Raw genomic sequence first — 18110 nt, 5'->3', positions numbered from 1 at the left:
CTGAAAGATGATTGGGAGTTCACCGGGAGAAAGTGGATGGGGACAAACACACCCCTTGGAAAGAATGTCCCTGGGCAAAGGTACAAACATCCCAACATGAAGAGCTTCAGAAAGCACGAAACTAAAAGGAAAACACGGCAGAACATTTGATATATGTGAAATATTTTCACATTTAACTTAAAGTTTATTAAAGCAAGGAAACTTTTACATAGTTTAATATGCTTACAAGGACCTAGACATGAGGCATTTTGAACTAGTTAATAATAACCAAATGACTTAGGGAATTATTCATTAATCATTAACAAATACCCCCTGGATCCCTCATCTTTGGTTGATTTCCAACAGTTATATCTCAGCAGCCTTGGCACTTGATATTTGAATTTAAGCATTTATGCCCATAATATAAAAACCAAAAATATTTTGCTTCTGGGTCATTAAAATTTTTAGAATAATAAGCCGTTCCCTCCCAGCCTCTCTCTTTGGTAGAACGCCATCCAGGAATGTGTTCTCTATCGGAATTCACGAGGGAAATAAAGCAGTGCTCTTATTAAGGAAATCCATTTCCTCCAAAAGGATAAAGTATGACAAGGACTGTTTTTCCAACTTAATGTAAATTTCATAACATCAGCAGTGGGCCATGCAAACTGCCAAATGGAAAGGCTCTTGCACACATGCTACCCGCAGAAAATAAGGACTCAGAAAGGACAGAGGTTCCGGGCACCTCGGAGAGGAACACCCTCCCCCAGTTCTCTAAGCTCTAAGCCGGTGAATCTACTCCTATTATTTGAAGGCTTAGTCCTTACTAGATACTTTTGTTCAGGACAACTAAAATGATGAGAACTTTGGTTTTTGTTTTCTTTTTTTTCCTTTCCTTTCTGTCTCTTTCTCCTCACAGATACAATACCAGTGATTGAAAAGCCTGGCCTGCAAATCTGACAGTTCAGCTTATCTAGGTCTATCTCTAAGTACAAGGTCGACATTATCTCAGCCTGCATCCTGTGTAATTATAGCATTTGGCTGGCATTGCCGAACAGGGGCTGAAATCCATCAGGTTCTAGTTAATCTGCCTTGAGTAACCACAGCTGGTTGGCCGGAAGAAAATGATTATGAAATAGAGTTGTTGTGTCTTAATAATAAAGATTACTGATATGCAGGAAAGATGGATCTAACGTTAACCTTTTCCTCTATAGGAAGGCTCTGTATAATGTGAAGCAAACAAATTTTTCTGTAGTCTTCTCAATTACATATTTGGTGTCTCCTCCTTTCTTTTCACCCTTACCCTTACCTAATTTCCCACCAGTCCTAAATTTTTACTACTCTTCAGTGAGACACGTATATTAACTTTTTGGATGCTTTCCAAACAGACCACACTAGAAATTTAATGGACATGAGATCAGCTTCCTTCTTTTTAATTAGTCTTCAAACTTAATCTTGTCTTGTTTTATTAAGAATCAGTTTATCTTGCTAAAGGCTATGTGCTATTCACACTACAGACAGGATAACAATGAACCTACATGGTGATATTAGGTAGTATGTCTAGTGCTGTGTGGTACAAGGCAAGCCATGTATATATATACAACACATGCAACAGACATAGATGGGGAAAAACTCCCCATCACTATTTGTACAACATAAACAACTCAAGCATACTCCCAATCCAAAAATCTTGACCTCTTTCAACAATAAAAGATGAGCATAAAATGATTTATCTTGCAACTGTGGAAAACCTCATGCAGTAGTATGGTGGTTAAGAGCATAGATTTCAGAGTCCATATCCAGCTCTGCCACTCACCAGCTGTGTGACCTTGGGCAAATTACTTAACCTCTCTGTGCCTAACCTTCTCAAATTTAAAATGGAGACAAAATAATAATAGCTGTCTCATGTGGGTATATCAGAATTAAATGAGTTAACATATCTAAAGTACTTAGGACAGTGCTTGGCATTTCATAGGTATGGTAAGAGTTCACTGTTGATAAAATTAAAACAGCTAAAGAAACAAGACTGGCTGCACCATGGTCCTACTGGATAGTTAGTAAGTAGGACTTGCAAAATCTTTTGCTCTAAATTCCTGTGTTTGATATTTGACTTCAGGCTATTAACATTCAACTGGAGGCTCATAAATAAGATGAACTGTGGTTAAACCCATCATGTTAATGTGTCTATTCATAAGAAAATAAGAATGCACATAAAAATGGTATGCCTCAGACTTCACTTGGCAGAATGAGAGCAAAAGAGGACAAGGGAAGATGCTTTGCTCTGGGCTGATAAAGCCTGGACGTGGTGGCTCCCAGGTTCTTCCTTATTCCACTGCCCTCACTGCCCTCACTGCCCTTAGAGTACATGGCTGGGATGACTGTGGAAGTCCCTCAAAGGAACTCAGTTTCTGGATTTCCAAGCCTACCTTCCCACCATGGGCATTCATGCCTTGGCTCTTGCACATTCTTCTTTCTTCGTAATCACATCTCTAGTGTAAATGCATTCAACAGTGATCCTTAATTACATCCTCTTAATTGCATACCTATTGCAGATTCATGCCAAGCCCCCTTTGTCAACATTTAAGTCAATTGGTTAATACTAAAATTCATAGAGACATAAGAAAATCATCCATGGGGGTTTTTGGGTGAAAAGATAAGCTGAGGAATATGTCTTTTTAATAATTCCTTTTCATTTTTTGGATGCTTTTAAATTTTGGAAATTGCTTTTAAAAAATAAATGTTGGATGCACTGGGTCTTTGTGGCTGCGCGCAAGCACTCTCCAGTTGCAGCAAGCGGGGCTACTCTTGGTTGTGGTGCACAGGCTTCCTATTGCAGCGGCTTTTCTTGTTGCAGAGCACCGGCTCTAGGCGTGTGAGCTCAGTAGCTGCAGCATACAGGCTTAGCTGCTCTGCAGCATGTGGGATCTTCATGGATCGGGGCGCGAACCCATGTCCCTAGCATTAATAGGCAGAGTCCCATCCACTGTACCACCAGGGAAGTCCTGGAAATTGTTTCTTAATCAACTTACAGTAGCTCTTCTTCATTCTTATTATTCTTATCTGACTTTCTAAAGATAACAAAGGAAAAAAATGGCAGGACAGACTCTTGATATCTATTGTGTGTTTGCTTATAAGATTTCAAGACATCATACTCACATTTATGTATTTCCGCTGATCTTACAGTATGTTCATTTATTTTAACTGAAGATAATATATAAAAGTCAAAACATGTCAAAACACATAATCTTCCTTATATACCAAAAAAGTAAACAATTCATTAGGGAGTCATCATGATTTTATAATCTACAATGAATTTCTAACTACCTATTTCTCACCATAGTAAATCGGCATGGTTCTTATTAATGTCAAAGAAACTTAAGTGTCCTAATAGAAAGATCATGTGAGAATAAATGTGTTTTTAAAAAGTAACAACCACTACCAGTTGAAAGAAAAGAAAATTTTTTTTTGCTGAAGTTTGTTATTGGAGGTAGGGTTGGGGAGGAATGCCTATGTTTCCAGTTGCTATGAAGAGATTTTTTCAGGCATCATCTTTTCAAATGGAGCTTAAAATGGGTGGATTTCAAGATTGTCTTTTGCTCACAAATCATGTCTCCAAAGCTAGGAAGAGAATACATGAAATTAAATCACTTGGTAAAATATTAAAAAGTCAAACTATTTTAAACATATCATTATGAAAATAGACTTTCATAAGATCCTTGCTTTCTGTTTTTTTTTTTTTAAAGCAGTAGTCTTTTCATTTCTTTAATAATATTCAGTGCTGCTTGTGTTTCCATTTCTATACTGAGCTTCCTAACATCTGTTTTCCATTTTTCTTTAATTTCCACCCATGACCTTTGGCCTATTCTCTGTGTTTGGAGAAAAACAGGAATTAAAGTTGACATTATCTCTGTGCCTTCTCCAAACTGCATAAATTCAAATTTTTAGCCTGCCTTATTTCTCAGCACAGGCTTTCTGACCACAGAATCAATTTTTCTATTGTTTAGGAGGAAGTTTCATAATGTTCAAAACTAGGATCTGCAGCCTGGAGTCTGGGTTTCTGGGGTGCTGCCTGGGCTTTCAGAGCACCAGAGTATTTGTTCTAGATCTGTAGCCACTGTGAAAACTGCTCTGGTCTAGCACTAATGTTCTAGAAAATCCCTAAAGCATGACACATGTGAGGTTCTTTCTTATAATTACAGCATTTAGTTTCTCATATGAGACAAAAATGTGCTACTACCATAGTATAAAAATAATATCATATTTTCTAAAAAAACATATTGTCTGAAAAAAAAACAGTAGGTAAATGAGGAGGTTTTTGTATTTGAAAGCTTCTGAGACACTTAGATTTCTCATATTCAGAACTGGCCAAGATCATGGTGCACAATCTTGAAGAGTTTCTTTGATTTTTTACAACAAATACACCCGATAGGAAGGGGTTGGAAAGAACGCACCACTCTCTCGAGGCAGTTTGTCAAGTAAAGTGTGCGGTTCCAAGATTCTCAGCAACCACTCCAAGGAAACCATGCCATCCCCCCTGCCACCCAGGGTGTGTTGCTTGAGTAAATATTATGGAGGCAGAGAAGTAGTTTAAGAACCTTTGACCTTCAGTTTCCAATTTGGTAAAGACAATCCTACAGGGGATTTATACAAAGTCTAAAAGAGCAGAATTTCCTGAGAGGCAGAAGCCACAAATAATTAGATCAATAATTACTATTCAAAACTCACTGCAGAGAGACCGCTATGTTATCACCAAGACAGAAGACTTCAGGCTGCCTCGCATGATCCGGCTCACCCCAACCTTTCCTGGACCTGCAAGGGCACTTCCATAGAAGCAGAACTAACAAAAATCACAGCCTTTCTACTCCTTTTGGGATTAGCAACGAGTTTTACAAGTTTTCTTTAAAGGGTGAATGACTTCCTGTTCATCTGTACAAAATGCTTTTTCATACAGACTTTGCTACATATTTCAACATCAAACAATGCATTCTTACCCTGAAAGAAGTGCTACTTAAGAGACTAGAATACAAATTTTTATGGGAAGACAAAGATGAGCCTAAAATAAAAAGGTGAACCTATGATTTCCCTTATTTTTATAATTTAGGATCATTTGAATTAATTATTTACTTGTAATGTTGCTGGGGTCACTAGATCTTTTTTCACCAAATGCCATCTTATACAATTCTTTGAAGTTACACTTCTTATAAATCTATTAGTGCTTGTCTCTCCTTACAGAACAATAAGAAAGTAACTAAAGTGTTTTCCATGCTGTAGAGAAATCCATAAATAAGTCAGAAACCTTAACAAAGGCTAGCTATTTCTGTTCACCATCATGCTTCAAACGAGGAATTTATTTTTGGTCAACTCCATATTTTTTCTCTTGTGTGTCAAAAGAGTGATTGTCAAATAATAAAAGAGGATCGTTTCTTAACACCAGAAATATGAACTATAAGACATAAATTATTTTATCTGGCTAACCATTTGTACAAATCTTTCTTTACTTGTGATTAAATCCACTTTAGTATCCGGTACACATGACCCTTCACTCTTCCCTTCCAAGTTCCTTAGTTTCTTTTTGAATATGCTGTATTCTCCACTTCAAAGATTGTGTATCCGGTGTTTATTCCCACTTTCTTTTAAAACAAATTCGTCTTGGCATGGCGCAGGCATACTTTCAATGTTTGTTTCCTCTTCTTTCTTAAAATAAAGGTTCAAAAACAATTCCAAAAGAGCCAGTGATCTCTCAGTTCTCTGAACACCTAACGCAATTTTTTTTTAAACCATCACCCAGTAGAAAATACTATTTTCTGGAGGCCCAATTTATTCACCTCTCCAGATGGGACCATTCTCACCTGCCCCTCAGCTTGCCTCTGCCCACTTTTCTTGCTTCCTCTTAGTTGAAAGCCTGGGCACTTGGCCCCAGCATCTCCTCGTCTGCCAGCAGGATGGTCGCCTTTGCCCCTGGACAGTTGGGACTCAACAGTCCCCAACACCTAAGTCCTGCCCAGCGGTGCTCACAGAGATTCTGGCTCACTTGGGGACTGCAGAGAAGGGCTGGACAGCAGAAGCTGGAGGTGCAGGGAATTCAAGAGACAGAAGGAGAGGAAGGGAGGGGAAAGATGAGGACCTGACAAATTCTCTGTTATAGCTTCCTCGGAAACTCTTTCAGTGTACAGCATGCCCTGTTGCTTCTCCAGAGACACCCTATGTGTGCAGGCTTTCCTTGTTAAGCTCCGACCAGCATGGTAAAGTAACATGGGTGTTTATTTACTTTCCCCCCCTTCTCTGACTCATGTCCGCCATTTTCCCCTCCTCCTCGCTTCCCCCGGAATTATACTTCTCCAAGAAAACATTTACCACAGACTCTCTTTTCTGGGGTAAATGGCTTAGATGCCATTTTTACTAGATCTGTTAAAGTTTAAATATCTCTGTATCCTTCACAGCACCTGGTATCATACAGAACACCTGGCTGATGCTAAATAATATTTATATTTAACATTTCTACTGGAAGATAAGCTAGTTTAAAAAAAGGGAACGTAAGACATTTCTAAATACGTAGTGGATACTTCCAAAAGAGGCTTGTCTTTTGTCATTTGTCTTTATTAAAAGTGTAAGTATTGGCATTAAAGCATTATCTATCAGGCAGTCCCCATCAGGTAACATTTAGAAGCCATGTCTGATCTATTTTCAGAATGACAGAAGTAATATTTTTAGTTTCAAAGTAGAAACATCCACTTATATAACCTCCATTGTTAACTCGGGGTTGTTACTAAATTTTCCAAGCCACTTCCTCCAAACTAGAAAAGATGTTGAAGTAGAATTAAATGATTACAAGGCATTTGTGAATCTACATAAAGAGCCTTTTTATAGAACATTTTTTTTTAAGTGAGGGCTCAATCATCAACATCTGTCTTTATACATGATTCTTTCAGCCAATGCTACTTTTCATTCCCTGGATTTGACTTACGTTAGTTCTCCAAAAAAAAAAAGAAAAGAAAAACTATAGACAAAGTGCTTTTCAGTTCAGTATCCAAATATTTTTATTCAAATGTCTCTCTTATGTTGGTTTTTATTTTACTTTTTCAAAGATGAGAACTGAGATTCAGAAATTGCTCAAAGGCACACAGCATAGAGTGGCAATATTAGAACATAAGGAGTCTACATTCTGAAAGTTGCTTGTTTATCAGGTCAGATATCCCCTTTAAACACTTGGTGCTCTTTCAGAAGAAGTAAAGCTTCTGCAGGTGTGGTGCTAGCCAACCCCCTCTTCTCCTTCTGGAGCTGGGGTCTCCAACCTCTGGGATCTAATCCCTCATGATCTGAGGTGGAGCTGATGTAATAATAATGGAAAGAAAGTGCATAATAAATCTAATGCACTTGAATAATCCCCAAATCATCCCCCTCCACAGGTCAGTGGAAAAATTATCTTCCATAAAGCCAGCCCCTGATGTCACAAAGATTGGGGACCACTGCTATAGAGGACAGATTCTAGCTGTCTCTGCAATTAGGACACTCTCAGACACATGGATTTTAAAGACATCATGGGATCAATCAATATATGAAGAAGAAACCAGAGTCAAGAGTTATCTCCTCTGTAATTACAGCTTTCCCACAATGCTGCCAGTGATAGTCAAAATAGAGGACGTTGCCTTATATGTGTGAGGTAAGCACCGCTACAGAGACAGCACACTACAGAACTGATATTAATAATGTCATGTAAAAGTTTACTAAAAATTAGATGGAAATTCATCTCCATGTAACCCCACACAGGTCACGTCAGCAGTGATTCCAGCACATTCATGTTGAGGATTTTTCTACCAACTCACTCCCCTCACATACCTAGAAGACTGGATAGCACACTTCAAGGGCATGAAGATTAGAAATTAGGGAGAAAAAAAATCTTCTTACAGAAGCCTTAAATGCCAGGAATCGATTTAATCTTTTAAATCAATTCAGTACAAGGTAAAGAGTTATTGAAGATATTTTTGGAACAGGAGAAAAATAATCTTGGAGCTTCACTCAGGAAAAGAGTTTGAAGTTGTAAGTATTAGGAAGAGAATAGGAGTGATACATTTGTCCATACAGTGTGAACTAGAAGCCAGGACTAGGATGCAAAAGCTCTATGAGTTGACTTCTCTTTTTTTTTTCAATTCCATCTCCCCACATCTTCTCAAACTAGAGTGAGAGTAGGAAGCCATACGGATGGATGACAATTGTCTTCACTGTTCCACAGTAAGAGCCAGACCTGCAGCCCCTTATGTGAAGTTCAACTCAATACAGTTTACAATTGCTCTAGGCAAGATTGAGCTCTCTGACTATTTTTTAAATGAAAGAGCTAACTATAAATTCTAGATTGTAGAATTTCAAATTTGAGACCTAAAGCTAAGGCTCCCACAAACCAAAAATCCTTTAACCTAGTCTCAAACATTATAATGATGTAGAGATATTGTACTGTATTTGGTTAAGGGTGTTGCTTATTTGAAGTGGGGATGGGCATTTGTTCATGCTGCATCACTGATTTTAACATGAGTTAAAAATCAATCTGTTCCTTCCTATTTCCCATATCATCTCATAATAAAAAGTGCTAAATGACATTTTTAATTGTTTCAGGTTTAGTGTTACTGCTGCATTTAATAACCTTATAACAAATTGTCGTCATCTTTTATAATTCTTTGTAGCAATAAAGTCTCCATTATGTTCTTCCCTGCTGCCTTAACCTTTGTCTATTTAATAAATGCTATACATCAAAGTATAACTAATGGGCCATAAGACAATTTTAACACCTTCATGGACTAATTATTAAAGTGGCCTTTATTTAATTCTCTGAGGTCTGAACTCCAAGAAAATTACAACCCGGTGACAACATGAACCGAAAACTCAATGTTAGGCTTTCATTGTAACAAACTAGCACATAGTGTCCACTTGGCCGATCATAGTAAATATGAATCATATTAGTATTTATCCAGTTCAATTATCATAAAATTTGCTTAAAAATTGTTTTCTCCCCTCCCAGAATATTGGAAATAAAAGCAAAAATAAACAAATGGGACCTAATGAAAATTAAAAGCTTTTGCACAACAAAGGAAACTATAAGTAAGGTGAAAAGACAGCCCTCAGATTGGGAGAAAATAATAACAAATGAGGAAACAAAGGATTAATCTCAAAAATATACAAGCAACTCCTGAAGCTCAATTCCAGAAAAATAAACGACCCAATCAAAAAATGGGCCAAAGAACTAAACAGACATTTCTCCAAAGAAGACATACAGATGGCTAACAAACACATGAAAAGATGCTCAACATCATCAGAGAAATGCAAATCAAAACCACAATGAGGTACCATTACACGCCAGTCAGGATGGCTGCTATCCAAAATTCTACAAGCAATAAATGCTGGAGAGGGTGTGGAGAAAAGGGAACCCTCTTACACTGTTGGTGGGAATGCAAACTAGTACAGCCACTATAGAAAACAGTGTGGAGATTTCTTAAAAAACTGGAAATAGAACTGCCATATGACCCAGCAATACCACTTCTAGGCATACACACTGAGGAATCCAGATCTGAAAGAGACACGTGCACCCCAATGTTCATTGCAGCACTGTTTATAATAGCCAGGACATGGAAGCAACCCAGATGCCCATCAGCAGATGAATGGATAAGGAAGCTGTGGTACATATACACCATGGAATATTACTCAGCCGTTAAAAAGAATTCATTTGAATCAGTTCTAATGAGATGGATGAAACTGGAGCCCATTATACAGAGTGAAGTAAGCCAGAAAGATAAAGAACATTACAGTATACTAACACATATATACGGAATTTAGATAGATGGTGGCGATAACCCTATATGCAAAACAGAAAAAGAGACACAGAAGTACAGAACAGACTTTTGAACTCTGGGGGAGAACGTGAGGGTGGGATGTTTTAAAAGAACAGCATGTATATTATCTATGGTGAAACGGACCACCAGCCCAGGTGGGATGCATGAGACGAGTGCTCGGGCCTGGTGCACTGGGAGGACCCTGAGGAGTCGGGTGGAGAGGGAGGTGGGAGGGGGGATCGGGATGGGGAATACGTGTAACTATATGGCTGATTCATGTCAATGTATGACAAAACCCACTGAAATGTTGTAAAGTGATTGGCCTCCAACTAATAAAATAATATTTAAAAAAAAAAAAATTGTTTTCTCCCTATAAAATTGACCCATTTAACTGAACTTTTCCAGCCCACAGAGAACAATTTTATTATAGTGGCCATTGATCAAATCTTTAAGAAAACTTCTAGTTAGGGACTAACTTTTTGAAAATACTGACTTTTCTGATAGTTCCCATATAATCAAAGAGAGCGTAACAATCCATTTTCTGTATTGGAACATAAAACCTTGTTAATATGTTTCTGTTATATCAAAATGCTTTTTCACTCTTCAAATATAAGTTAAGAAGAAGAGAAGAACTTCTAAATGAAAACAAGGACTCAATGAATTCAATTCAGCTAATACATTTAAGTCTTACCCTTCAGCAATGGACTGTTACTGACCAAGGATTCCTAAATCAAAGAACCTCAGGTTCCTTAACACAGTCACATCTGCAAAATCCCTTTTGCTGTGTAAGACAGTATATTGGCAGCTTCTGGGTATTAGAGCACGAACATCTTTGGAGGCTATTCTGGCTACCACATCTGGTTTCTGTAACTGCACTACCAGTGGGGAGGGTCACAGTCAGTCTGGCTCAGTGGTAAAGAATGCACCTGCCAATGCAGGAGACAGAAGAGACACAGGTTTGATCTGTGGGTGGGAAGATCCCCTGGAGTAGGAAATGGCAACCCACTCCAGTATTCTTGTCTGGGAAATCCCATGGACACAGGAGACTGGAGGGCTACAGTCCATGGGGTTGCAAAGAGTTGGACACAACTGAGTGAACACACACGGGCATGTGAACATGACATAACCTAGGACTTGGGGAGGATGGCCTTCCGTTTGCTTCCTCCCTCTTCCAAATGCATCAGTTTCCTCAGTCCCTTTCCTATCCCTGTCCATTTGCAATTTATTTAAGAAACTTTGTGATTCAGCCTAACATTTGTTCTGTCTTTCTGTTTCATGGACTCTGGAATGATCTGTCTGAGAGTGAACTTGGAGGCTACCCCGGAATCAAGGTAACTCTCCAAACAACAGGATCTCAGTCTTGGTTGGTCCCCAGATGGAGCCTCTCAAACCTCACAACATCAGATGAATGAATCATGATTAATCTCAAATGAGAAGATAAATAATTGGTCGTTTACCTTTCCTGTAATAAAAGGGAAGAGTAGAAGATCAAATAGATCAAAAAGACTGAGAAAACTGAGTAAGAAGAAGGAGATATAGAAAGGAAAATAGTTTTAATTCAATAGAAACTAGAAACCACAAGAAGCATACTGCTTGGATTACCAGAAATGATAACTTTAATCTGAGTAGAAATTGAAGGTCAAAATGGGAAGTAATTTGTGGTAGACAAGAAACGCCAGCCTCAAAGCAGGAAGAATTTAAAACTAGAAAAATAACTATGAATTTTTTTTTTTAAGTAGGGCAGGCCAAAAAACCTGACTTAGGCATATTCTTGGCCTGAAAGATGCAATAATGTTCTTTGTGTCCCAGATTTCTTAATTTTATTTTTCAAGCTGGACTTTGTATCCATTTTAGGCAGTTAGTATTTGTCTATTTACATTAGCACAACAAACATTTACTTGGCCCCTGTTCTATACAAAGCATTTTTCTAGGTGCCTTATGCCTGGCTTCTGGAAAACAAAAATGGAAACTAATGACTGTAGCATGTAACGTGTTACGTGATCTGACTCCTGCCAACCCTTCCAGCTTCTCACATCAGCCTTCCCCTTACTCTGCCAAAAACGTTTCCTTCCTGCTGCTCAGCAAGCACCCGAGTTATTTCCACTCTCAAGGTCTTTGTTGCTGCTTCCCCAGAATGCTCTTTTCAGATTCTGTTCCATGTCGGCTACCCCCTGTGCTGGACAATTCACAGGGCTCTTCTCTGTCACCCTGTCGAAAGCAGCATCGCCGAGTCCCGTCCCAGTTGTGCTCTATAGGACCACTTCTTCCAAAGCACCCGTAACTGTCTACAATGACCTTATTTGTTTCCTTGGAATTATTCATTCTGTTTCCCTGTTTCTGTTTACTAGGATGCAAGCTCCACGAGACCAAGATTTTGCCTGTGTTCTCACCACTGTTATCACCAGCACCCAGCACTCAAGTGTTGTGCACATTTTAAATAAAACCCAAATGATTAAGAACTAAGTGAATGGATAGATAAGTGGATTTAAAGAGAAATTAGATTATGTATTCTGGTAACATCATAGAATTTATAATCCTACTGAGGTGTGAGATACCTGCAAAGCCCCAAATTGTCACGTTTCTTGTTGAGTCCTGCCCCAAGGCCACAGAAGCAGAGCCCAGAACCAAAGTCACCTTCGAAGCTAACAGAGCCCTTTTGTAACTATTGCCAAAAGCCCCCTGATGATCACTAACAAGCTTCCTGACTCCAGATGAGGCAAAGATGCCCACTCCAGTAAACACCCCATAATGCCCCAACCAATCACCTAACGCCAACCTTCCAGCAGGAATTTTCTTTTTCTTGAGGCTATAAAAATTGGCTCTGAATTCATGATAACCGTCAACTCTCCCTGGTCTGTCAGGAGGTTGGCCCGCTGTACTCACCCTGTCTACTTTATCTCTGCTTTTTTTCCTTAATAAACTCACTCCCTTCTGAAATGCTCTGTCTGGAAATTCTTTTCCAACCAGAATTTGGACTGCCTTAACATTTCTGATTGGATTATAGTCACGGTTCCCAAACTGTGTGTCAAACCTCCCAGGAAATCTCAATTAACATTCAGAGGAACATTTCAATGCTTGAGGAATTTATAGCAAAACATGTACTAGACATCATGAGAACTGCTAGGTTAAGGTACATCACACTTTCAATGTCAGATCACATTACATTTTTTGATGATGTCATATCTTTGTAAAGATGGGTTTTTTAATGGTTGTTGTGATAACAGGAAAATACCTGCAAAAATCAGTGTGGAATAAGAAATGAAGTTGGTGGTATCCAGTTTGATTCAAGACTTGAGGAACTGTGCAGAGCCCAACAGATAAGTAATTCCAGTTATTAAAATTTAAACTCTATATGCATGTGTGCTCAATCGTGTCCGACTCTTTGCGACCCCATGGACTGTAGTCTGCCAGGCTCCTCTATCCATGGAATTTTCCAGGCAAGACTACTGGAGTGGGTTACCATTTCCTACTCCAGGGGGAAATGGTATGGAACCCAGGAATGGAACCCTTGGCTCTTGTGTCTCCTGCATTGGCAGACAGACTCTTTACCACTAGTGTCACCTGGGAATTCCAAATTCTCTAGAAATCCATATTTAAAAAAGAGGAAAAAGGACAGATTAAATTAACTTTAATGGCATATTTTATTTAACCTAAATATATCAAATATATTACCATTTTCACATGGAATAGATCTAGAAATATTAAGGTAATATTTTATTTTAAATTCTTTTTTGCATCCTAGGTCAGCAATTCAGCAATTCAGACCAACCACATTTTCTATGCCCAGCAGTCACAAGTGGCCAATGCAGGTCTACATCCACAAAGTCTCAAACAGAAGGTATGTTTCATTATAAAATTCTGCTATGTTTTTTAATCTAAAGAAGAAAAAAATTTAACCAGTTTCTATGGCAAATAACTAATAATTGGACATGACTTAAAAAGGAAATTAAGAAGATAATTATTACAAAATAACAGTCTGTCAATGATTTCATATTTTCCATCTGATGTAATTCCATTCTTTTAATGAGATCATCTGTTTAAGGCATTTACACAGTACCTGGCATGATTCTGGATAAGTATGGAATATTGTTATTTATACCAAGGAAGACATATCAGTTTAGCAATATCCTTTATATGACTAGGAAGAAAGAAAGCACAAGAGTACTCATCAATTACTTTTTAGACTCTCTGTGGTAAACACTGGCCAAATAATTACATCAGAAAATATTTGTAAGATGAAGGTGAGTAGTAAATCTAGCACTTCCTAAGTATTTTAAAACCTTTCAAGTTTCTGAGCCTTATTACATTACTCAATTCTGAGTGTCTCCAGCACCAGTCTATATCTTTACTTTTCTGATCAAAACTAATTGGTATTTCAACCAGGAATTTTCAGGAGTTCACTATTATCCATACATCCTTCATTTTTGTTCAGTTTAGGGGGAGAAGTAATGTGCTGATACTGTTTTACTTCCATATTCTCATTTAAGAAATCCCTTCCATTACCCCATCCATGTTTCTCCCCACTTAAGCAGGAATGTGGCAAATGTGACCGTTCTTAGCCTAGTTAAAGCAGAGTAAGCATTTGCTTCAAGCATGAATTAATGGTAACCTTTGTAAGGCTGTATTTAACCTCTGCAAAATCCTGCTAGTTTCTGAAATATTCCTTGTCCTGAAATCAATAAATCACTGAAATCCCCACTGGGAGGGAAACTTCCTGAGGTCTCAAAGGCCAAGCTAGAGTGGAACTAGTAAACATCAGGTTCTCACAGACATGCAATTAGAACATCTGTTTGTGTCTTCTATGCCTATTAAGATGTTTACTCTGTTAATTGTAGGCATAACATGGGTATTCATCGGTATTTTTGTTTTCGCTCCCACTACAGGAATTCAATAACAGAGTTTCTAACCCAGGCCAAGCTACCTTGCCAGTCAATTAGTAACTTGTCTTTTGAAAAAGAGTATAAGAAATGCAGTTTGTCAGAAGCAAATGATGACTGATGAGAGATGATCATGAGGAAAACCTGCAAGTTGCACTATGGACAAACGTCTCAGCCATGTGAAAGTTCATTATTGGATTGATTATGTCAAAAGAGCCACCTCTGGGATCTAAGGATAGATTGCAAGCATCTCCAAGCATTTTAAATGCTTAAGTTCATTAGCCTTTCCAGCTGTGCTGCTAATTTTCCAGCTTGGGTTTTTCTGCATGAACGGGTAGTAATCTTCTGTAGTTTCCTCAATTTTAGAGTATTGGGAAAACTAGAGAAAGAATGTACCAAAATGCCTGAATTAGAGATTACTGAAAATTATTCATTACCACTCAGTAAATTAGCTACATTTAAAATTTTACTAGATAAATATAATAACCATGAATTCATAAAATTAATCCACTTGAAAATTTTGAAATACTGATGAAATTTAGTAAAATATTTCCCAGATGATGTTCCAATGGTATCACACACCAAAATTTGGGTTTCAGCTCTTTCTCAATAATATTGCTATGTGCATAAAGTAGTTTAGCAGCATTTAATTTAATCTTTACTTTACATTTATCCAGTAAACTTAACTTGTTCCAATTCACAGAAATGATCATATAGTAGTAAGCATCTGTATATAAAATCTTGAAAGCATAATAGACATTTAATTTACATAAATTTCCCTCTGTCAAATAATTATCCAATATTCTAATAAGGAATAAAAATGTAGTATTAATTTCATCATCATTTCCGTTCATTATTTCTGATAATTATGAATAATGACAATTGCCACGAATAATGACAGTACAGTAGAAGCAAGAAGTTGACGATATTTAGCAACTAGCTTGCTCTGTGTCCAACACTGACTCTGAAACATACCAGCTGGTTTAGGAGTATGTTTCTATGTCACCAACCCTTTAAGAGAGGAAATTAAAAAGAAGGTAATACTCACCTGAAATTGAATTTCAAGATGGGCTTCCCATCTACTATTTTGTTGAAATTTCTGAACTTCCTCAAAAGTGAGCACAGCCACAGTAAAAACTCATTTGCTAAACATCCTGCCTAAAACGATATTTTTCAAACATCTGGAAACACTCCTTTGCCTCCTTTCTAAAACCTTAAGAACTACACATTGCTGAAGCTTGATGAAGAAATTTTATTTCAGTGACTGTGGAACAGATATTCTCTACATTGGAACTCTATCAACACGGGGCTTTCCAGTTCAGAGAATGCCCTTGACTGTTTGTGGCGAAGAGATGGGTTTTTAGAAGGTTGACTGAACACCCCCCACCAGATACACACCTATTTTAGCTCTAGAAGCCAATCTAATCATCAAACAGCCTCTATCCAGTTTCATAGTCATTTTATCTGTTGTCACAAACTCAGGTATCCTCAACACAGTTAAGACTCAAATTAATCCTTTGTCCTTATTAGTATGTATGTATTCTGTTTCTAAGTTAAACCAAAATGGTGACCTTACTGGGGATTAGAGTCATGCTAAAGTGATTGCCTCCGTGGTGGCTCAGATAGTAAAGAATCTGCCTGCAATTCAGGAGACCCAGGTTTGACCCCTGGGTTGCGAAAATCCCCTGGAGAAGGGCATGGCAATCCGCTCCAGTATTCTTGCCTGGAAAATTTCATGGACAGAGGAGCCTGGTGGGCTACAGTCTGACTCAGACACGACTGGGCGACTTTCAATGGAATGATTTCTACATCCCTTGTTTTGCTATCGCAATCATAGATAGGGAAGAAAGAAAGCATACATTTGTATATATTGGTCTTTTTCATGTTATTTGTCTGTGCTTGTGCTTAGCATGTCCCACTCTTTGAGACTCCCATGGACTGTAGCCCACCAGGCTCCTCCTGTCCATGGGATTTCCCAGGCAAGAATACTGGAGTGGGTTGTCATTTCCTCCTCCAGGGGATCTTCCTGACCCAAGGATCAAACCCAGGTCTCCTATGTCTCTTGCATTGCAGGTAGATTCTTTACTCACGGAGTCATGGGGGAAGCCCTCTCTTCACATTCATTTTATAGCAACAGGTAGTTATGAAAACAGAAAACTTATAGCCTATGGATTTCCCTATAGCTCAGATGATAAGGAATCTGCCTGCAATGCAGGAGACCTGGGTTCAATCCCTGGGTCAGGAAGATCCCCTGGAGAAGAAAATGGCAACCAACTCCAATATTCTAGCCTGGAAAATTCCATAGACAGAGGAGCCTGGCAGGCTACAGTCTATGGGGTCGCAGAGAGTTGGACACAACTAAGCAACTAACACACACGACCTCAATATGCATATTCTTAGCCACTATGCTATCCAGCTTCTTCATAATAAAAAATTCAGCACTTACTTTAAATACCCACCAAGGAAATTTTTATTTGAACTATGACCAAAAGAAAATAGGATTTTTCTAAATAAGGGATTTGTTACAAGAATGAGACACACACAGACAAAAATTCCACAGCATTTCATGAGGTTCTTTAAAACCTGGCATGTGAATTTTAGAAACAAAAAACTACGTGCCATGTTTATAACAAAATGCATCTGAGACGTAAATGAAACTTAGCAAGGTAGATTTTTGTTATGCAAACCTATAGGTAAAGCAGTCAAGCTACAATACATCCCTTATAGAACATAGCAGACTGTACAGCTGTTGAGCTGAACTATGCGTTATACGGCCAAGTCAATTTATCATGAAAATTGACCAGATTTCCTACAGGCTAATCCATTTTGGTTTTGATAATTAAAATATAAGATAAAACGTGTCATAATTCACATTGTTATAATCTAGACATATCCAAAACTCAGCAGACTTGAAATCATTCATTTATGTAATGATCACTACATCAAAGTTGAGTAACTTAAAAAAAAAAAAAAAGGTTGAGCATCAAGGTAATAATTTAATAAATGATCCACAAAATTTCTGAAGCTTTCCCTAAAAGAGATGGGACTAAGTTCTATAAAATTTGCCAAAGTTGACAACAACAACAAAAGATAGGGATGAGAATCAGTGGAGTCTTGTGTATTCTTTAAATCTTATACTCCTTACAAAACCAGCAGTTACATCAAATTTCTCTAATCACAGGATAGCAAAATGTCAGAATTGGAAAGGAAAAAAATTTATATCTAGTTAGGAACATAAGAAAAACAATGCAGAGTTTTAAGGTTATTGTGTAACTCTGATGAGCATCCACAAAGAAAAGCTCAAATCAAATGCAACCTGATAGGTCAAATCTTCTCTTACAAATTCTCTGTACATTTTTAACCCCTCTAGCACCATTTGCACACCCTCAGTAAAGCCGCATGGACATGATGTTTTTGTAGCACTTCCCTTGTTTACCTT

At 38.0% G+C, this 18110-nt stretch overlaps 1 long non-coding RNA gene and 1 pseudogene across 1 annotated transcript; one reads left to right on the top strand and one right to left on the bottom strand.

Annotated features, from left to right (window-relative positions):
• The window catches only part of LOC136145482 (histone-lysine N-methyltransferase SETMAR-like), a 29390-nt pseudogene extending 17437 nt beyond the window's left edge, over nucleotides 1-11953 (bottom strand).
• Nucleotides 11954-13021: 1068 nt separating this feature from the next.
• Nucleotides 13022-14779, top strand: LOC136145600 (uncharacterized). The gene is made up of 3 exons (XR_010658814.1): nucleotides 13022-13115; nucleotides 13537-13632; nucleotides 14678-14779. It is a non-coding gene; the product is annotated as an uncharacterized lncRNA (long non-coding RNA).
• The last annotated feature ends 3331 nt before the right edge of the window (nucleotides 14780-18110 follow it).

The sequence above is a fragment of the Muntiacus reevesi genome, chromosome 13 (assembly GCF_963930625.1).
Source record: "Muntiacus reevesi chromosome 13, mMunRee1.1, whole genome shotgun sequence".
In the NCBI taxonomy this organism is placed as follows: domain Eukaryota; kingdom Metazoa; phylum Chordata; class Mammalia; order Artiodactyla; family Cervidae; genus Muntiacus; species Muntiacus reevesi.
The sequence above is the reverse complement of the archived record's forward strand: the minus strand, read 5'-3'. Positions and strand labels throughout refer to the sequence as shown.